The following is a 22,546-nucleotide window of genomic DNA, read 5'->3' on the forward strand; positions in this document are numbered from 1 at the left end:
AGCTGTGTGTCTGTCTTCTCCCCCAGATAAAGAAATATCCACTTTGCAAGGTTCTAGTAAATTGACCAGAGCACAGACCAGGGTTTGACTTAAAACATGTTCAATACAGAGTTGCTGAATTAAGTAATGAAAGTAGAACACCAGGGCTGGGAGTTGAGCTGTGGAAGTTTGGTGTCAGGAGCTCAGCCCAGGAAGGGGCAGAGGCACATTAGCCGCATAATCTCTAAAATGTGAAGGGTACGAAAACAGAGATATATACGTGATCTTTTAGTGGAAGTAAAGATGATCCCATAGTCAGCTGATGGAACCCCAGGCGCATGGCTCTGTGGGACTGTAGACTGATCAACAGTGGAGTTCACACAACATTGGAGGGAGAAGCACCGCATACATCCTATAGCTCACTGAATTGGCTCCGAGGCTCACAGTAAGTGACCACAAACGGAGTGGTCGACAGAATTTATTCCTTCACAGCTCTGGAGTGCAGAAGTCTGAAATCAGAGTGTCAACCTCTCTAGAAGGCAATAGATGCAAAAATGAAGACATTATGGTCAAGAGAAGAAACCGAAGACATGACTATACAACCTTAAATGATGCCTCACTGTGTGCCAGACTGCTCCAGGCACATCACAGACAGCGGCTTTTGCCATCAGAACAATCTTGGGAGGAAGCTATTTTCACTAAGTCCAGTTTCTGCTGGAAAAACTGAGGGATTGAAGCGTTAAGCAACTTGCCCAAAGCTGCGTGCTGATCTGAGCCCAAGTTAGACGGACTCCAAAACTCATGTCCTTTTCATATATCATGCTGCTTATTTTTTAAGTGTTTAAACTGAAAAGTAGGAGAATCTTTTCCCCCAGTTTTATTCCTCTATTTACTTGTACCAGTACATTTTTTAAAAGATTTATTTATTTCTTTTACAGAGATGGAGAGAACACACGTGTGAGTAGGGGGTGGGGCAGAGGGAAAGAATCTCAAGCAGACTCCCTGAGCATGGAGCCTGATGCTGGGCTCGTTCTAATGACCCTGAGATCATGACCTGAGCCAAAACCAAGAGTCAGACACTTAAATGACTGAGTCACCCAGGCTCCCCTACCAGTACATTTTTTAAATAAGGATCTTTAAATATTTTTAAACTATCATAATTATGTTGAACACATGAGAGAGTGGAAATGCAAGCACTTTCCTTATTCCCTCACTAAATATTTTTGAGTGTCCTTTATTAAATATTATACAAATACAAAATAAGTAATTTTAATTTTTCTAGTTGTTAGCTACATTATTTCACTTTATTATTTCCATAAATATTTGCATCACAAAGAATACTGCAATCCATACTTATCTTGGATATAAATGAGCAGCAATTAATGTTTACTAAGCCTTTCAAGTATAATTTTCAAAAAGTTAAAAACATGGTTCTCGCACAAGTAAAAAATGAACATGTAGAAAAGATCAATGAGATGAAAGCTGGTTCTTTGAAAAGATAAACAAAATTGGCAAAAAATATAAATAAATTTATTTATTTGAGAGAGGACTCAAATAAGTAAAATTAGAAATGAAAGAGAAGTTACACTGAAACACAAAGGATCACAAGAGGCTACTATGAACAATTATACTCCAATAAATTTGTTAACCTAGAAGAAATGGATGAATTCCTGGAAACATACAAACTACTGAGACTGAATCATGATAAGACAGAAAATCTGAACACATTGATTACTAGTAAGAAGATCGAATCATTACTCAGAAACCTCCCAGGGGCACCTGGGTGGCTCAGTTGATAAGCGTCTGCCTTCGCCTCAGGTCATGATCCCAGGATCCTGGGATCGAGCCCCCCATCGGGCTCCCTGCTCCGTGGGAAGCCTGCTTCTCCCTCTCCCACTCCCCCTGCTTGTGTTCCCTCTCTTGCTGTGTGTCTCTCTCTGTCAAATAAATACATAAAATCTTAAAAACAAAAAACAACAACAAAAAAAACCTCCCAACAAAATCCAGGACCAGATGGCTTCATTGGTGATTTCTACCAAATTTTCAAAGAAGAATTAATACCAATCCTTCTCAAACTCTTCTGAAAACTAGAAAACTCTTCCAAACTAATTTTACCAGGCCAGCATTACCTTTTGATATCAACACCAGACAAGGAGGCCACAAGGAAAGAAACTTACACGCCAATATCTCTGATGAAAATATATGCAAAAATCCTCAATAAAGTATTAGCAAATTAATTTCAACAACACATTTGAAGGATCATACCCTGTAATCAAGTGGCATTTCTCCCAGGGATGCAAGGATGGTTCACCATCTGCACATCAATCAATGTGATACACTGCATTAACAAAGTAAAGGATAAAAATCACATGAGCATCTCAAAAGATGCAAAAAAAGCATTTGACAAAAACTGAACATCCATTTATGATAAAAACTCTGAACAAGTGGGTATAGAACGGACATTTCTCAATATAATAAAAGCTTTCTAGGACAAGCCACAGCCAAATCATACTCTATGAAAAGTTGAAGGCTTTTCTCTTAAGATCTGGAAGAAGACAAGGATGCCAACTCGTGCCATTTTTATTCAACACCATATTAGAAGTCCTAGCCAGAGCAATGAGGCAAGAAGAAGAAATAAGAGGCATCCAAACTGGGAAGGAGGAAATAAAACTGTCACTATTTGGAGATGACATAATATTATATATAGAAAACCTAAAAACATCACCAAAAGACTCTTAGAACTAATAAAAGAATTCAGTAAAGTTGCAGGAGACAAAATCAATGCACAAAAATCTGTTGGATTCCTATACACTAATAATGAGTTCTCAGAGAAATTAAGAAAATAATCTCATTTCCAATTTCATCAAAAAGGATAAAATACTTAGTAATAAATTTAACTAAGGAGGTGAAAGACATGTATATTGAAAACTATGAGGCATTAATGAAAGAAACTGAAGAAGACACAAATAAATGGGAAGCTATTCCATGCTCATGGATTGGAAGAATATTGCTAAAACATCCACATTACCCCAAGCAATCTACAGATTCAATGCAGTCTCTATCAAAATTCCAAAGACATTTTTTGCAGAAATAGAACAATCCTAAAATGTGTATGGAACTACAAAAGACCCCAAATAGCCAAAGCAATCTTGGATAACTTTTCATGGTCTAAGAGTATCTCTAAGACAATTTTATATTTATAGATTTCTGTTCTCATAGGGGAAATATTCCCCCAAAATATTGATTTGAAAGAAAGGGCCTAATTTGATGAATAAATCTGGTGTACCTGGTGTGTAGATATTACAATTCATGACTACTGAGGTTTACAATTGCCCACAGCAATTAGATTCTCATTGCCACTATGGTTCCTTGACTTGAAGCTGCCTCTCAGTCAACTGTGAGCACTGGAAAAATAGTAAGGTGTAAAGTTAGGGGTCTTGGGGAGACCCCTGTGGGTCTGGTGCTGCACATTCTGGGAAATCAATGCAAGGGAGCTACAACTCAAGAAAAAAGTAAATCTTCTAGGACACTCAAGGTTTGCATAAGGAAAATTCTCCCTGGATGCCTCCATTCTTCTGAGAGGCGTCACTCCCTCACAATAAAAGGGAAAGGAGAACAGTAAACACACTTTCTATACATCTAAAGAAAAAGAGAGAGAGCGCGAGCAGAAGGCTGCAAATCTTTTTCTGGGGTGGTGGTTATTCTATTTGTGACTAGGCTTATATAAACATAATTACTAACGGAAGTGGGTCAAGTTGAAATTTCTGGGAAGCTGGCTTGGGGTGGAGTGGGCTGAAACAGAAGTCAGTTGTTTTTATTTTAAACCCTTCTGAACAATACGATTTTAAAAACCCACGGACATATATTAACATGATATTTTAAAAAAATTATGAAGAAATTTAAAATTTTAGATTCAGAAGGGACTGAATGTGCCATCTAATCCAACTCATTTTATGGAGAAGTTGTAGTGTCAGGATCAGAAATGTTGGTTCGAAACTAAAAATAATGAATAGAATATATACACACATATAGAACACATATATTCTATTCTGAATTCAAGTGTTCCTAGCTCAGTTAGAATCAATGGGATAGGGTGAACCCATTATTAAAGCTTAATCAAGCTATTCTAACTTGATATTCAGGGCACAACACAAGAAATATAACAATAAGAATATATTTGAATTTTCACCAAGAAAGAAAGTCTCAGAGATGGCAAGGCACAAAGTAGAAGACAGAACCGCCTCAGTGGGGAGATGCCACGGTGCACTACAGTTCCTTTTGGGATTATTTAAGTGATTGACTTGTCTCCTTAAATTTCATCAGTGTTTACACTGTCATATGTTATCTATAAAGATATGTTATGATCAGATATATTCTCTTTTTCTCTGAAAGGAAACACTGCATATAAAGAAATCATAAAGAAACAATTTCCAGGTCTTGGGTAATCCTTAGCAATACTTGCTCGCCCAAGCATCTAAAATAGGCTTACTGAAATGAAATTGACCCTAAACCACTTTCCCACTCACTTTCTCAAATGTTTAAGTGTAAACAAGTTTAAAAGGCACGATTCGGTTGGAAGTGCCTTTGCACAGCACCCTTAAGTTCCTAAGCCCAACTCTGTGCGTGGTCTGGTACCTGTGGATTCGCCGGGCCCGGAGTGGACGCGGCCGCGCTTCACCAGGTTGGCCGGGCGGGCCTCTGGCTGTCGCTGCCGCCGGGGCCTAGACCGAGGGGGTGGCCGCGGGCCGGGCGTCCGCGGAGGATGTTCGGGGTCCGCGCGCGCGAACCGCACCACCTGCCCCTGGGTATTTGTGAAATCCCGATCCAGCCAACCGGAGAAAGAACTGTCGCTCCAAAAATTAAAGCCAGCTGTAAGTATCTTAAATAGTTCAGACACCAAGTCACAGCGAGGTCATGAACCCTTGCTTGACAAACCACCGCTACTTGAAAACAAATTTCTTAATAGTTTAAAATTTAAGGGAGCACAAAGGAACATTTGGTTATACATTAGAGTTGATTTTTACGAGAAACTGTTTCACAGGACTCCTCGGGAAGTGGCTTGGTACTCACATCTTCGTGTTCACACGCGGCTAGTTAAGGGAAGACGTGAGAATGTGCGAAATCACAGAATCCCAATTTTCTCTTTTTACCCCTGGAGTCTTCTTATTGGGATGCCAGTAATTGCGGCTTCTAATGGCACAACTGGAAAGGGGGACAGAAGAGCACAGCAGGTTTACGGCCTGCCAGCGGGGCTCCGGGCGGGTCGGGGGCCCGCGGCGTTTCCTCGGCGAGTCCCCGCTGCGCGCTCATTAGCGCCCACTCTCCTTAATGGCTTCCTGTGGCTGGATGTTTACTTGTCATTTGTTGTCGCCTTTGTCTCCCCGCTACTGAACCACAGGCTGACCGCAACTTTTTTTTCCTGCCCTGCAGCTTGCTCCTGGGGTGAACAGGAGCCCCCGCGACCCCCCACCCCGCGCGCCCCGCCAGGCGCCCCGCGTGCACCCCGCGCCCCGCGAACACCCTCACCTCACCGCCCCCCCATGCACCCCACGCGGCGCCACCCCGCGCACAGCCGTCCCCCTGCACCGCCCCCCCAGGCACCCCGAGCACCTCACACAAGCCCACCTCACGGCCCCCTGCATGCACGCCGCTCAGCGCCGCCCCGCGCACAGCCGCCCCCCCTGCACCGCTCCTCTAGGCACCCCATGCAGCGCCAGCCCTGCAGCGCTTCCCCGCCTGCACCAATCCCCTCCGCGCCCTGCCCCGCCCGCCCCGCATCCAGCACCACAAATACCCGCCTTTCACCGCACCCCTGCGTGCACCCCACGCGGCCGCCACCTTGCGCAGCGCTACTGCTCCGGCACCACCCGCAGCGCCCCACGCCGCGCATCGCGCCCGGACTTGCACCCATCACACGCGCGTGCGCCCTGCTCACTCCCCGAGTGCCCCCCGCGCGCACGTACCCCGCGCTCTGGTGCTTCCCCAGTAGGACTTAGGGCGAGCTGGGAGCGGGCTGAGAAACCCTGGACAGGCGTTCCCGCTGCCGCAGTGTTCTGTGTGTCCCCTCTCAAACATGCTTCATCATCATAACGACCCAGGAATTGGGGGGCCCGGACCCCGCAGCCCCTCTGCCCTGGGTAGGTGGGAGCAATGCCAGACCCTGTCAGCCCCTCAGGGACATGTGAAACGCGGAAAGCTGGACAGGAGGGGACACCCCCAACATCATGTCCCCCCAGCCCCCTACACTTCCTGAGGGTCTGCTTTCCGTACCCTCGCAGGCACTCGTGAAGACTGGCACGACAGACGTCCCTTTCATTTAAGCGCCATTCTGTTCTGAGCACAGCCCAAGGCACAGCCGTGGTGGATGCAAGTTCTTCCTGCCCAGGGAGGGAGGGACCCTAGCTGGGGGGCCACCGCAGCTGCCACCGAGAATGACCTCACATAGTGAGGAATTGCTTTGGAAATTGGACAAAAATTATTGTCTGATTTGTGCTGACGTCAGTTACATTTGCATCATCATAAAAAAAAAAAAAAATCCCCCAGTCTTTTTAGAGCCCTGTGCTTCCTGATTTTATTCTCCTTGAACTGAACGCGGGAAATTCCACCCCCGAGTTAAACATCCCTGGGTTAATTAGTTTTTCTGGGCGGCCGTCCTTCTTTTAAAGAAGCTGCCCCATATATCTAGTTATACTTACTAAAACAGGCCTCATCAGGGTGACATGTCCTCCCAATTTCTAAGAGATGAAATGATATTTAGAAGAGGTGAGAATCCCGGTGCCATCATTTATTACCACAGCAGCATATTTCTAAGTGACAATTGGTTTACAGTGTATGGTAATTCTAAAGTCTCCCTGTCAAAGGGAGATAAAATTAGAAGTTGAATTGTAAAAGACAGTTATCTTCATCGACTTCCTCTCACTGTCCGCAAGGCTGCTCGTTCCCTTCTTTCTCCTTTTTGTCCCTAATGCTCTCCTATGTTCCACCAGCCTCTTCCGAAGACGTGCCCTTCCATTAACTCCTAGCTACCACTATTGAGGATGGAAAGAGGAGAAAGAAAAAAGAAGTCCAGTTTACTTCCCTTCGAATTGTTCCCTTTAATTTTTTTGTTTTGTTTTGTTTTTAAAACAAGCTGTGGCCAGTTTTATTAAAGAAAAATTTTGCGTGATTTACTTTTCACCAGTCTGTTCTGGCATGCTTCGAATGATATCAGAATCACCTGGATCAATGATAGCCCGTGTGCATACTCTGTAGTATTTCCCACATGCTGTGCCCAACTCAATATTATTGCCACCGTAGTGATGGACACCAGTTTTGGCCAACATGGCATAGTATTTCTCTTTCAGATTTCCTCAAGCCTGGGCAGTTGTTGGCGAGGAGGACCAGTTTCGCTTTGCCATGTCTGATCATTTTCAGAGTCCGCTTGTACCCCAGCACATACTTTCCCCTTTTCATAACAAGCTGGAGCCTGGAGTTGATCGACTCCAGCAACTTTTTCGTCTTCTTTGCGGCCACCATCTTCCTGCCTTAGATGCGGGACGGCCCCAACCCAAACCAGCTGCCCCCCTTTAATTTTTAAATACAGACGAACACTTGGAATTTAAGGACAGAGACTTTCAAAGGTATTACTCTTTTGGGGTCAATTACTGTTGAAAATAACACTTTCCTTATTAGATACCTGTAAGGTATCCACATATTAATACTCTCGATGCTTAGAAATGGGATTTTAAATTCCTAATTATCTGCTGACTTATAATAATTTGTCACTAAAATATCATTGAAATACAATTATTGTTCTCTCTGAAAATAAGATTACAGAGTTGCCAAGGGAGTTGGCCAAATGTGGACCCTTGAAGAACATGAGCCCCTTTGAAGAGTTTTGGAAGCTGATTCAGGAGGAAGCTTGTGGAACAGAAATCCAACAAAAGCTCCAGAATATAAAATTTAAAAGTTCGTATTTTTCCTATTTGTTTCTTCTGGATTTTGATAAGTGTTTTCACTTTTTAACAGTTAGTTCTGGGAAGTAGTGATATAATCTGCCTTCGTTACAGGTGGGGTGTTTTTACCAGACTTTCAAAGTGTCTTTTTGAAACTATGTGGATTTCAATATAATTTTTTAAATAAATAGGCACTGTGAAATTGTGCTTATATGGTTGATATTTCCTTTAGTGAACTAACGTCCGTGACAGCAATCATCAAGATCCAAATCTCAGAGTGAGAAAAAACTGCACACTTTTTCCCTCAGTACCTGGGCTGCCTCTCTCACCAGAGTGAAGAAATTCATTTCAATAAATGTTGGGCATTTCCTCCTTGCTAAGTACTGTGCACAAAGACATGCGATAAATAGCTGAGGGATGAAAATCTGGTGTTCCCAAAAAGTGTTTGAGGTTTGAGAACATGAGATTTTAAAGTAGGGCTGCAAGAAATTTTGTAAGTTAAATATACTTTGTCGAGTCCTATAACACCACTCGTATCCCACAGTGGGTTTCATCCCAACGGTATCATGGACACTCCTGGAAGCATAGCTGTTAAGCATGTAGGAGATGCCAGCGGTGGGAAAGTGAATGAAACTCTAGCCAACACCACTGGGTGGCTTGTGACGCTTTCAGATGAATGGGTTGGGTCGAGTAGCCCATGGAAGAGCTTCATAGGGTTGGTCGACGGATGCTACCTTCTCTGAGGTCTGTAGTGCTTCAGGGTGAGCGAAGTGCTCTCAGATTCTTGCATAAGCATTTAGTAGATGTTCCTAGTGCCAGGCACCCATGTAGGCCATGCTGGACAGTGAACGTGACCGGCTGATTGTCACACCTTTTCCTTTGGGCAAAATGCTAAGGCAAAGTATGTTTAGGTGAGCATCATCTGTTATTAGCTATGCATTCACATTAATATCTTGCATGAATATTCTAGACTCTCTTCCCCAACCTATGTTCTGGGTTTTATAGACAATGTCATCTTTCACATTACCCCAAATATTGTTATGTGCTGTTTCCATAAAAATGTCTAAAGACGTTTTGCTCAAACTTGCTGATTTCTTCCATAATTTGGGCACTTAATCCATTTAACACACAAAGTTGACTTCCAGAGAAGATTTAAACATTCTTAGTAAATTAACTTTTTTTTTTTTAGAACAGAAAAATTCAAGGGCAAATCGTGGTGAAGTGTGTCGGAGCAAAAGGGCCTGTCGCTTTTTCATGAGCATGCAGAGCTCCCAAAGGGCGAAGGGCGGGGTGGTGGGGGAGGCCTGCTGAGAAAGCTCCTCCACCTGGGAATTCAGGGTGAGGGGCCAGCGCTCCCCAGTGTAAGGAAGCAAGGAGGGACAAAGGAGGGACAGTTTGGATTTGGTCATTGCGGAATGAATGGCTTATAGCTATTCACTCCGACCTGCCCATTTATATATGTAAACGGGACTTAAATCCTGGGAACACACAGACTGTGGATCTTTTTGAGTGGACACAGAAACTGGGACATATGAATGAAGGTTTTAAGTTAGAGACAGAAGGAACAAAAAAACCCCAAAACAATGGTTCTCACTCTTGAGAGCGCATAGGTGTGCAGGTGACATAGGGAGGTTCTGTGATGGGCTCGGAAGAGTATCTGTTGTCAAAACATTTCTTTCCGCCATTAGCAAGTGTTCTGTGTTTTCTAATAGATCAGTGTGAGGAGACGCCCCAACCACTGGAAATCTCCATCATCATCTGGTAATCATGGATCTGTTGCAGTCATGAGACTAGACCTCTGTATGTGATGCCAAGGAGTCTGAGCACCCAAGTTAGCAGCCTGTTCATAAACATTCACAAAAGATAAATAGTAACATTTTCTAGAAAACACAGGACGTTGTTCCAAATACAAATGCTGTTTACTATAATTTTGGAATATTTAAATGCTACGTATAAAATATGCTTTTTGTCTCTACCAAAATAACTTTAGTTTTTCTTGGAATTTTAAGAATTGAAACATATTGATATGATTTTTGATTTTTATACAGTGATAAAAAATCTACCAGCATTCATGTATATAAATATTATTAAATATTGAAATACCAGAAGAAATTTTGAAAGAAAGGGCTGTAAATTTCCTGTTTTGTGCCAAAAGAATGCATTTATTGTTCAAATGTTAAAGTTGATCTTAAATATTAAGCAAAGTATCTCAATGTGAATTGATATTCCTTTCTATTTATAGGGTAGTGAAAACTTATAATATCAAATGCTACATTGTGTTACTACATGAGCAGATGGGTCCTTGGTAACTTTAAAACATTTCTTTCCAGTGTCTACTCTTAGACCCTGGGCTGCTCCTAAGACAAGAAAAACCAGGCTGATGGTCAACGCCAATCAGAGGGAAGAGGTGAGATTTCTCATACTGATGAAAAATGTGTTTTCTAACACTCTATTTTAATTCCGCTAGGGAATATTTTTTGTGTGTCTACCATGTTCCATGATTTTTAGTTACTTAGAATTAAAATATTCATTTCAGCAAAGTGGTGAGTGTAATAAACATTTTTAAATTCTTATTTTATGCAAAGTAATGCTTTGCATCATCCAAATAGTTTTTATTTGGGTGATCTAAAAGAAGACAGTCATGGTCCCTGCTTCTGACAGTGTATCTGAGGAGATAAAACCTACTAAAAATGGCACAGGGAGAGTAACAAAATTACCAAGTAGAAATACAGGTTTGGAGAGGAAGAAAATAAGGCTTGTTCCTTGTATAAAATCAGGGTGAAAGTGAACCAAGGAGTTTCTCTAAACACAGCAGGTTTAATACGGTCTGAAAGGGTTTGCTTTTCCAGAAAGGAGAGTGCTTGTGCCGGTGTGTATCTGGTTTCCTGAGCTGGTTTTGGCTGGTGTGGCTCTTGAAGTCACCGCTCCCTGGTCACGGGGGTCGGGGATGCGGGGCTGCTTTTCTTCTGACAGGTGCTGTGCTTCCATGGTTCTCCCTTTGCTATTCTGTGCATCTCCATTCCTTCTCGGAGTGGTGTTTTGCCTGTTATTCCAAAGCTAGATGGCACGATTTGGAAATTAAAGACTGAAGGATCTAGGATAGAATGTAGAGTATTAGGAAGTGCATTTTTGTCCCTGCACTTTGCTGGTTAGATTTCAAAACTAAAAGAAATTTTTTGCCTTGGTTCATAGTATTGGATTTTTTTTTTTTTTTTTTTTTTTTTTACATATTTGCACCTGGCGGCAGCAGTGAAGGAAAGGCTCTGTCCTGGAGTAAGAAAATCTGGGTCCATCTCCTTGTTTTTTTCCTTTTAAAGTGGTCTGAGCAGGTCGTCAGCCCCCCTGAGTTCATCTAGAAATGGTGATGATAATGCCTATTTTGTGAGCAGAACCCGACGTGAAAATGCCTGGCACAATTCCTTTTAAAGATAAAAAATGAAGAATGTATGCTGTTTAAAGCATGCTTTATTTCATTGTGAATAGTTTTATCATTTTTTTTCTGAACCACCTTGTAGGTTGTGTCTTGAACTTTTCCTTCACCAGAAAATCGCTGGGGCACAGACGATAGCCCCAGCTGTCGGGCAGGTGTTTGGGGTTTGTTCTGTTCACCCAGTGGGGCCTGGGCCAGCATACGGTTTACTGTGCCCTCTTAGATGAGCTGAGGAGGGCTGGCCCTTCACACCTGGGTGCAGGAGCACATCACTCTCAGTCTGCTAGACAGGGCAGCATTTTTGGGGCCCCTTTGTCAGATGGTTGGAGATGGCTGAAAGTTTAATTTGCAGCAAATGTTTGTCTTATGGATGGCATTCGCGGCAGGAAAGACAACATGGTCTCATGACTCCAGACTCAGAAGTTCCATTTAACACCTTTCAATCAAGATAAGTCTTACATATTAAACTAGGAGAGGTGGTTTTCTCTAATAATGTTAGAAATGTGGAGCTTTTGAAAAAAAAAATCACTATCTGCCTGAAAGTAAGACTTTATTGTCTCTGGAGAAGTTGAAGAAATTACAACTGTCTTTGATGTAAGTGATTTCTGGTCACCCTCTCTATTCAAAGAAGAACTGAAAGCACTTTCTTTGTCCACACATCCATGCATGTGTATAGAAGCAGTTCTGCTGCAGTGGGGGAGATTTGGTAGACAACTTACAGGATTTCATGCACGTTTCAAGGCAAGAATGAAAATATTGTCTCCTTTTCAAAAGAAAGCTGGACTGCATAGTAAAGCTCTAGAAACTTCCACACAGGAAGGACTCAGACAGCTTTACTGAGCCCGAAGACACGTGTAAGGGGAGCGTTAAGGGTCCTCAGACACTTGGGGTTCTCATGTCGGTTTCATATTATTTCATATCCCAAAAAGCGTATTTCAGATGTATTTCATATTTTTCCTAAGTAGCTTTAGAGACCAGACTAAGACCAAAGGGAAGGAATTACAAGGAAGTAAACTTCAGTTCAATATGAGATGGAATTATTTTTAATGACTAAAGGTATACCCTTGCTCCAGGCTAACTTTGAGTAACTTGGAAGTGTGTAAGGCTAAACTGGACACCACCATCCACCTTACCCCCGTTCTACCTCCCACCCCATACCCCACACCAGGGATTTTGGTTTTGAAAGAGAGGTTCACCTAGGCAGATGTTAATGTTTCTCCCGATTCAAAGTGTATAATCATCTAGATACAGAGAAAAAACAACTAGAAAAATAACACACGATGTGAAAAACAAACGTACTATATAGAGAACTCCTATTCAGAAGACTGAGTATAGATGCTACTTAATAAACCCAAAGCCACACTACACATGCAAGTGCTTATTAATGTGTGAGGATTACAGTTTTCCATTTTACAGCTTTTTAGGAGATGTTGACATTACTTTATATATGAAAAATAATCACCACTAAATTTAAGTAAGACTTATTTTGCAGGCATCAATCTGCAATATCACAGTGCCATGGGAAAAGGCTCCCAGAGAACAGACTAAAAATTAAAAATGTCCTACATAAAATATTATAATAAGGAAAAAAGTTTTAAGCTCATTTTTTTAAAGGTTTATTTATTTGAGAGAGAGAGAGAGCAAGTATGAGTGGGGGGAGGGGCAGGGAGAGAGAGAGAGAGAGAATCTCTCTGAGCACAGAGCATGAGGTGGGTCTTGATCTCATGACCCTGAGATCATGACCTGAGCCGAAACCAAGACTCAGACGCTCAACTGACTGAGCCACCCAGGCGCCCTGGTTTTTAGCTCATATTAAAGCTATAAGATGTAGGCTAGGCAAGTAACAAAAATAATAACACTACATATTTAATATGATATTTCAAGCATCATACCTGGATTATACTAATTAATCTTCATACAAACCCTGTGAGATGGTGTACTACTATTTTTTAGTAAATCCATTTTGCAGATGAGGAAATGGAAACTTAAGACAATTGACAACTGGGCACCTGGGTGGCTCAGTTGGTTAAGTGACTGCCTTCGGCTCAGGTCATGATCCTGGAGTCCCGGGATCGAGTCCCGCATCGGGCTCCCTGCTCAGTGGGGAGTCTGCTTCTCCCTCTCCCGCTCCCCCCTCCCGCTCCCCCCTCTTGTGCTCTCGCTCTCATTCTCTCTCAAATAAATAAAATCTTAAAAAAAAAGACAATTGACAACTCACTCACACAGCGTACCCAGTTAGCATGACATGAACCCTGAATCCAAATCCAGCCTATCTCCAAAGCCTGTTAACCTAGCCATACTTATCTAGTGTAGAGCACAAAATTACCAGAAAACATGCAACAAATGTACAGAGAAGCCCTTCCTTGTGACCAGTGAACATTAGTCCACCAATTTCATTATTAATGTTTATTAGTAAAGTGATATAAATTACATTACAAGAAAAGACAACTACAGACCAATATCTCTCTTGAACATAAATGCAAAAATTCTCAACAAAATAATAGCAAATCAAACCCCCAACATAAAAACAATTATATACTATAATCTGTTGGGCTCTATCCCAGGTATGTAAGGCCGGACACAGACCTTACACCCTTCATAAAAGTTAACCCAGATGCATTATATACTTGAATCTAAATGCAAAACTGTAAAACTCCTAGAAGAAAACAGAGGAGTAAACCTACCTGCTCTGGTATGGTGATGACATTTTAGGTACAATACCAAAGGCATTGTCCACTAAAGAATGAATTGATAAGCTGGTCTTTATTAAAACTAAAATCTTCTATTCTATGGGACACCAAGGTGGCTCAGTCAGTTAAGCATCCAACTCTTGATTTTGGCTCAGGTCATGATCTGAGGATCGTGAGATGGAGCCCTGCACTGGGCTCCATGATGCACATGGAGCCTCTTTGAGATTCTCTCTCTCCGTCTCTCCCTCTGTCCTTCCCCACTTGTGTTCTCTCTCCCTTAAAACAAACAAACAAACAAAACAAAACAAAAAAGGCTTCTACTCTGAAAGACAATGCCAAGAGAATTTAGAAGACAATCCACAAGATGGGAAGAATGTATTTGCAAAAGACACATCTGATAAAGGACTATAATCTAAAATACACAAAGAACTCATAAGACTCAACAATAAGAAAACAACCCAATTTAAAAATGGACCAAAGACTGTAAGAAATCCCTCACCAAAGAAGATATACAGATAGCAAATAAACTATGAAAAGATGGTCTGGAACACATGGCATTAGGGAAATGCAAATTCAAACAATGCGATACCACTACACACTGATTAGAGTGGCCAAAATCTGAACACTGACAGCACTAAATGCTGTCAAGGACTTGGAGCAAGAAGAAGTCTTATTCACTGCTGGTGGGAAAGCAAAATGGTGCAGCCACTGTGTGAGACAATTTGGCAGTTTCTTACAAAACTACACATGCTCTTGTCATACGATCCAGCAATCACGCTTCTCATTATTTACCCAAAGGAGCTGAAAACTTATGTTCACAAAAGCCTGCACACAGATGTTTATAGCAGCTTCATTCATAATTGCCTAAACTTGGAAGCAACCAAGATGTCCTTTAGTAAGTGAATGGATAAATAAACTGTGGTCCATTCAGGCAATGGAAATGCTAGAAAGAAATGCGCTATCAAGCCATGAAAGACACAGAGGAACCTTAGATGCATATTATTACGTGAAAGAAGTCAGTCGGTAAAGGCTATGTACTGTATGATTCCAACTATATGACATTCTGGAAAAGGCAAAACTATAGAGACAGTGAAAAGATCAGTAGTTGATGGGGATGGGGGTACAAGGACAAATAGAGGACAGAGGAGTTTTAGGGCTGTGGAACTATTCTGTTTGATATTATATTGTTGACTGTATGTCATTAAACATTTGTCCAACCCATCGAATGTACACCATCAAGGGTGCCACGGCAAACTATGGACTTTGTGTCAATGTAGGCTCATCCTTGGTAACAAATGTATCTCTTTGGTGAGCGTTGTTGATTATGAGGGAGGCTCTGGGAAATCTCTGTACCTTCCTCTCAATTTTGTTGTGAACCTAACTGCTCTAAAAACAAAGTCTTCATTAAATACAAAACAAAACTGTAAACCATAGAACACAACATTTATATGTATGCTGACCATAAAATGATGTCTTTCTAAACTTTCCAATTAAAAAAATGATATAATATGACTCTGAAGTCTTCAAGTCCCTTCCTAATTATTGCTTTTTGCTAGATGTAAGTATTTTCACCAGAAACCTTTCTTCAGGAGGACCCTTCAGGTGAATTTGGAACGTGGTGGGTGCAGCTTGCACCTAGCTGTGAGAAAGCCTCTTGGCCTTTTATCTGGCCCTTGGGTCTCTGTTGGTCATGGAGCTCCTGTTTGGTTTGCCTGCATTAGGGCAAACATATCTTTGACTCAACATCGTTACTCAATAGCTGGCCAAGGAGGGATTGTTCACAGAAAGGCGAGAAAAAAATAAAACTGAAATGAAGCAAGACCGTTTTTAACAGGAGAAGGAGAAGTGCCACTTGAAATGACATCCAAAATGAATTTAAGGTGATTGCTCTAACAATTTGTCAACAGAGAAGACAAATAATTGTAGACAAGCCATGCTTTAGGGGAATGACGATAGAGAAAATTAAAGTGGGAGAAAAGGGTGGAACATATCTGTGGAATCCAGTGTGTCCAGATTTACAGTTTTTTTCCTGCCTAGTTTCACGTTTTCTTTCTAAAACCATGTGGCACGAGGTTGTGGTTTTTATCGGCAATGTGATCCAAGAGGGCGCGTGACTGTGGTCGCGGGTGTGGGGGCTTCGTGAAATGTAACCACTTGGCCTTAATTACTTGAACTTCAAAAATCCTGGAAAGAATGTCCTCGAAATACTGAAACCAGGTCACGTGGTTTGGGGGCAGCTCAGGCTCACGTGGCCATAGGTCCCATCTGAGCTGCCACGAGTCACCTCCCAGAAACTCAGTAGCACTTTCAGCAGAGTAGGCTCAGGATTTGGTTGGCCACAAAATATAAATGTCCGGCTGCGGTGGGAGCTGCCCCCTTCAAAGTCAAACGTTGGGCTGCTGGCTGAATTACGTTGGGAGTTCACTTTCCATTGATCGCCAAATATTATATCTTATCACCGTTTGACTTATCTTTATTACTGAATGGTTACGTGCACAGACCTTGCCTTTCAGAGATGGAGCAGCTCGGCTTTCTGCTGCTTCCGAGCCACTCTGAAGGTCTAGGATGAGCTTGTCCATAGTGTTGCTGTAAATCAGCCTCTCTGTCAGCTCCTTGGCCTCTTAACACTGTACCCGGGACCAGAGTGCCACACTCGCTTGACGAAGGGATGATATAATGCACGGACGTGGGAGTATTAGCAAATCTGGGCATTCTTAGATGTGCTGGGACAGATTCGCCCCATTATCAGACACCACACACCCAGTCCCTTACAAGACACTGAGTCAGTGAGAGTGGCCCTGACCTGCCCAGCACCCACTGGGAGCTTCTTAGAAATACAAATTCCCCGTGAAAATCTGGCGTGGGGCCCAGCAGTCTGTTTTTAACAAGGCCCCTGGGATTCTGATGCGGCTGGAGTGTGAGAACAAGGGCCCTCAGCAGTAGCCCCCACTTGGGGTTTTGCTGTCCCGATTTGATTGTTCTGCTCTTGGGACTGGTAAGGAGGGACTGCCTGACTCTAAGTAATGACCCCATGGCTTGTGTCTGAAGGTGATTCTTCTCTATTTTGTGCCGGGACCAGAGGGTGGGATTAGGGATGAGGACCCTGCCTGTGCCTTGCTGCAGCACACCTGCACCCTAACGAGCTGTCAGGTGGCCTGGGCTCTGAGCCCTTTCTTCCCTGGCAGGCGTGGATTGGCCCTGGCTAGGCACCTGGTGACCAGCGGCACATATTTGTGAGAAACTCATTTGCAATTAAGCTGTTTTACTCTGTGCTAAGGCTAACCATGACTTTGTTAGCCCCGAATCTAAGCCCCAGGGCTCCAGGGGTGAACCTGCTAGGGTGCATCTCCTACTGGCCCAGCTCGGGGAAGACAGGGGAGGAGACTTATCTTTGCGGTGTGAACAAGCAAGCATTTATGTGAATCAGCTCTTTAGCACTTCCTAGAATTCAGGGCCCAGGCCCATAGAACAGAGGGTGGGGACCAAAACTGGTTCCGGGAGGAGTTCCAGAGTGCTTCAACATCGGATGAATGGCACACAACCTGCATGCTCAGTAGGTCTTCTACTTAGTCTTCGATCCCATGTTAGCAAGAACAGCTGGGATGTGCAGAGCACCTGTGCTAAGGAGGAATTCCAGCGAACTTTCAGAGCACGTGGTTGGCTTTGTAGTTGTGCCCAGACGTTTGTTGTGCTGTCCAGGTAACCGCGACCCGTGGACGCATCTCTGCACCCTCCACAGCATGAGATTTAGAACTGGTGCACGTCAGGCTCCAGACACACGTCACTGCTGCAGGTGAGCGGGGAATTAGGCAGAGAGGAAGGAAGGGGAGGGGAGGAGAGCAAAACATGGGAAACGAGGAGCATCTGTGTCCTCTTGTTGAGCAGGTTAGAGAGAGATTTCCTAAAACGGAGATCGGGGAGGCCCAGGGCCATCTCAGAGAATTTACAAACTGCTGGTCCTCAAAGGGCCAGATTTGAACCTCTGTTTTCCGACTCTGAATAAAGACCGTCTCTGAAGCAACATGTTCGTGGGCATAGAGTAGGTGCCAGGTAAAAGATTCCCTGACTGAATGAAGGACTCCTAGGGAAAACCAAAGGAATCATGGAGCTAATTCCCCAGTGAGGCAGGTGGAGCACCAGCTGGGTCCCCTGGAAATGAGCACCGTGGTTCTGGGCCCAGAGCTGTCGGGAGCAACCAGGAAGGGGTCTGGAGCAGCAGCGATGACCCGCCGGGGGAGTCTGTCCTCTGCCCACCTTCGTAGACATCAGTAACCTGGCTGCCTGAGCGGGCAAAGGCCCTTCTCCCAGGGGGAGTGTCCAGGGAGATGTGAACTGGGGTTGATGGCTGTTTACAGTTGGAGTCCCTGTGATGCTGCCCTCATAATTCTCCCTGATGGTTGCTCTCCCATTCGGGGTTGGGTCCCCTTTGTGAGCCAATAAATAGAACCTGCTTCTTGGGAATGAGAAGGGCCGGATCTGTTGTTCAGCTCTCTGAAAGAAACCAACATCAGCGTTCACCTCCAAGAACTGCTTGATGACTCTGGAACAGTCTTTGGTACTGAGCTTTCCTTGCGGCTGCCTCATGGTCTCCGCACCTGTATGTGGGGTTATAAAGAACTCCTAATTCCCTGTGCGTCCTAAGGGGACAGGTGACTCCTGACATCTCTGTTCACTCCCAGCACTGGCACACTTCTGAGTGTGGGAACCTCCGTTCAGTCAGTCCTGGGGACACCTGCCTTGTCCCATCAGATTGTGCGCCTGCTGTTGGAGAATTTGGACAATATTTGTGCTGCTTTGGGGAAGAATGAGCTGCCGGGTATGAAGTTGACTTTGTCCTTGACTTGTCTCTTTTGTCCCAGCTCACACATGATTGTGTGGGCCCTTTCTTCAGAATATATCCAGAGGAAGCCACAGGTAAGTTCTGCCTGTACCAGAGTTCCGTGTAAATGGAGACATACTGCAGAGTCTGAGCATTTCTAACCACATCAACAAGGGTATGACTACCCACATCCAAGCCGGGCTCACCTCTTGTCAAAATCACTGCCCTTAACTTCCAACACACACACACACACACACACACACACACACACACACACACACACACACGTAGTATAGTGTGACCACAAGAGCCAGACTAATCCCGTGCAGGGTTTAGTAATCTGTTGCTGTGTAGCAAGTGCTCCGAAGCTTAGTGCCTCCGAACAACATTTTATTTGTAAGGATTGACCGGGGCCCGGGTGGAGGATTCTTTTGTTGGTCTCCCCAAGGCTCAGTCATGTGGCTGCATTGAGCTGTGAGCTGGGCTGACTCTGGTCCACCCAAGATGGCTGTAGACCTCCTCTCTCTCTCTCTCTCTGTGTCTGTCTTTCTGTATCTCTTTCTCTCTCCCTCTTGCTCTCTGTCTCTCTTTACCTCCATTTTTGTCTCTTTCTATCTCTGTTTCTGTGTCTCTGTTGCTCTCTCTGCTCTCTCTCTCTCTCTCTCTCTCTGGCAGGGCCTCTCTGTTTACTGAATGGTGACTGTCTTCTAAGAAAAAGGGAGCAGAAACAGGTGTTCCTCTTAAAGCCTGGGTTGGAAGTCCCAGAATTTCACTCTGTCACATTCTGTGAGTCAAAGCAAGTCATAGGGATGCCCAGGTGCAAGGGGAGGGGACCCCCATCCCACCTCCTGCTGGGAACAGCCACATGTCTGAACAAAGATGGAGGACTTGGGCTGCCTTCTGAGACTAGCTCCTAGAGACGTAGCCTGCTCCTGCGAGCTCCCTCAAAAGGCTCCGTGGGCTGGAAGAGCCTATGAGACCCATTTGTTTGTGTGTTTGTCTGTCTCTCTGCCTCCCTTTGCTTGGCTAAGTTCCTCGTGGGCAGGCATTTCTATATATTTTTTTTCCCCTGCTCTCCTCAATGCTCAGAGCAGCGCCTTTGAGGAGGAAGAGCTCAACAAACATTTGTTGAGTGAGTAGAGGAGAAAGAGATATACATGCACATTTAGTTAAGCCATACGTGTGTTTTCATCTAACTTGCCCGATTGTGTTTAGAAGCGTGCCAGAAGGGTGGTGCATAAGACAGCGCCACAGGATGGATAGGAGTATGTGAGACCGAAAATACTGCCCTGAATCCAACTTGAGGTTTTTGTCTTTGCAGCAAACATGCTGTCTGAAAAAGACTGTACGTGCTCCCTCCATGTGGCCAGCCACTCCGAACAAGGGACACACTGTGGCGGGCCCGTGCTTGCTGAGGGACAGTACTGGGGGAGCCCAGATTGGGCCTGATCAGTCACAGGACTTACCAGAGAAGTTCCTCTACTCCTAACGAACTAGTCCTCAACCCATAGTCTTCCCTGGTATCTTGTTAATCTGTGAATTCCTATCAAGTGAGTCTTCTGGTTGGCAAACCAAGACAAACCAGTTCTAAGATTTAAAATATATTAAAATAATATGGCAATAAAACTTTTTTAACTTTGAAGGATGTCCAGTGCTGAATTTTTTTCCTTTAATTGCCTTTGTTTGTGGGGAGAGTGGTAGATTAGCCCCTGACAACATGAGCTTTGTCTATTCACAGAGTATCGTAGACGACAACACCGAGTTCTAATTCTAGAAGCTTAGTTTATGGCACTTTGTTCAACAACAGGGCCCTCAAGTCTGGGAGGGGTTCCTTAATTGTCATACCCTCAGAGAGATATCTGCTAATGTTTTCAGTAAGATGGATGAAAAAATATGTCACGGTAACATTGCATCTAGGGTCATGGTGAGGAGGAATTCATGTGTCTAAACATCAAGGATACATCAGGAAAGTGGGAATGTTCTTTTGGAAGACCATTACCTGGCCATTCTTCCCTTGTATTTCTCTCTCCCAGCACTGAAGCCTTCATAGTTTAGCAGCGAACGGTCAGCCCACCCATGTATCACATACTCCGTTTTAGTAGAAGCTCAATGCTGAAATCTTCACGTTACTTAAACCTAAATGGAAGCAATATTTGTTATTGATTTATGGGGAATAATAAAACTTTTCAAACTTCAAAAATGAAAAGGTAAAATAATTACCATTATATCAATTATAGACTAACTTGACTTTACCCACTTTTAATGAATCTGAAATTGCAAAAAATATGAGTTCAAATTTTCTAATTATTAAGTTATTTTTCTTGACAGCCTGTCTGCCCATTCTTATTTTGAACAGAACGCTGTGCTGAAAGCATATTTAGATATCTTGAGAAGCAATAAATAATACAGCTTTGGATACTTAGTGCTATGTTTTACAAATCTTGCCAATCACTGATGTTGACAAAAAAGGACATTTTCAAGAACCAAAAATAATTTTCCTCTAAAAATGATACAAAATCATAGTACATTTTAGGCACCTTATATGTAGGCATTGTTATATGTTGAGAATCTAGACAGATTGAAGAACTGTATTTATTTATTCAAGTGGGGAAAGTTATTTGAATTACCAAATATACATGTCAAAGTATGTCTTTCATTCCAGAAATATTGAAATACATAATAACGTCTCCAAATAGGAGGTGTTTTATTTTTGTGAAATGCTTTTGTACAATGAGGCATCTCTTTATTGGAGCTTACTGTTCACTGGAATTAAACATTTAATGTTCTTTACAGACCAGAGTCTCTTCCCTGGAATCAAATGTTTGTCCACCTCAAACGCAGGAGGAATCTCAGCAGCCCTTTCCCAGGGTAAGCGACTCTTTGGTGTGGCCTTGAAATCTCAAGGTTATTTATCAACTTGATAATTAAACCAGGACTCAGTGTGGTGGAAAATGTTACTCCTTCTGCAGACATCAACTGTAGAATCTGTGTGTGTGTGTGTGTGTGTGTGCGTGCACACACGTGTGTCTCTCTGTATGCACGTGTGTGTATCTGTGTGTGCATGTGTGTGCCTCTGTGTGTGCATGTGTGGGTGCGTGTATCTGTGTGTGTGCATGTGTGTGCATGCTGAGATTGTGTATGTGAAGGTCTCTTCTCTGTGAAGATAAAACTGGAAGTGTATTATTACTGTCCTTCCCATGAACATATTGTCCTATACGAGAGGGTGTGTGTCTCTAAAGATACAGTGCTTACTTCTAAACTTAATCAAATAACATCATCCATCTGTCCCCCATCCATACATTGATCTATTGAAACCACTTATTTGAGAATGCACCAAAATAGATTCTGTGAGAGATGAAGAGATGAACCAACTCCTCAGATGACTAACATTTTGGTAAATTTTTTAGCATTTATTGTACTGCAACTGGATTTGGGCTTTAGAAGTAGTGGTAGAGTGATTTTTCATTGTGATAATGTATGTGCAATTTGGTTTTTTTTCCTTAAAAATAATTCCAGTATTGGAGTTCCTGAGTGGCTCAGTCGGTTAAGCATCGGACTCCGGATTTTGGTTCAGGTCATGATGTCAGGGTCGTGAGATCAAGCCCCACAACAGGCTCCATGCTCAGTGTGGAGCCTGCTTGGGACTCTCTCTCCCTCTCCCTCTCTGTCGCTCTCCAACCCCCCACCCCCTGCT

The 22,546-nt window shown here is 43.3% G+C and overlaps 1 pseudogene; it reads right to left on the bottom strand.

Moving 5' to 3' along the window:
- Nucleotides 1–7,123: 7,123 nt before the first annotated feature.
- Nucleotides 7,124–7,494, bottom strand: LOC113926279 (annotated as a pseudogene).
- Between the last annotated feature and the right edge of the window lie 15,052 nt (nt 7,495–22,546).

This window comes from Zalophus californianus, chromosome 7 (genome assembly GCF_009762305.2).
Source record: "Zalophus californianus isolate mZalCal1 chromosome 7, mZalCal1.pri.v2, whole genome shotgun sequence".
NCBI classification, from domain to species: Eukaryota; Metazoa; Chordata; class Mammalia; order Carnivora; family Otariidae; genus Zalophus; species Zalophus californianus.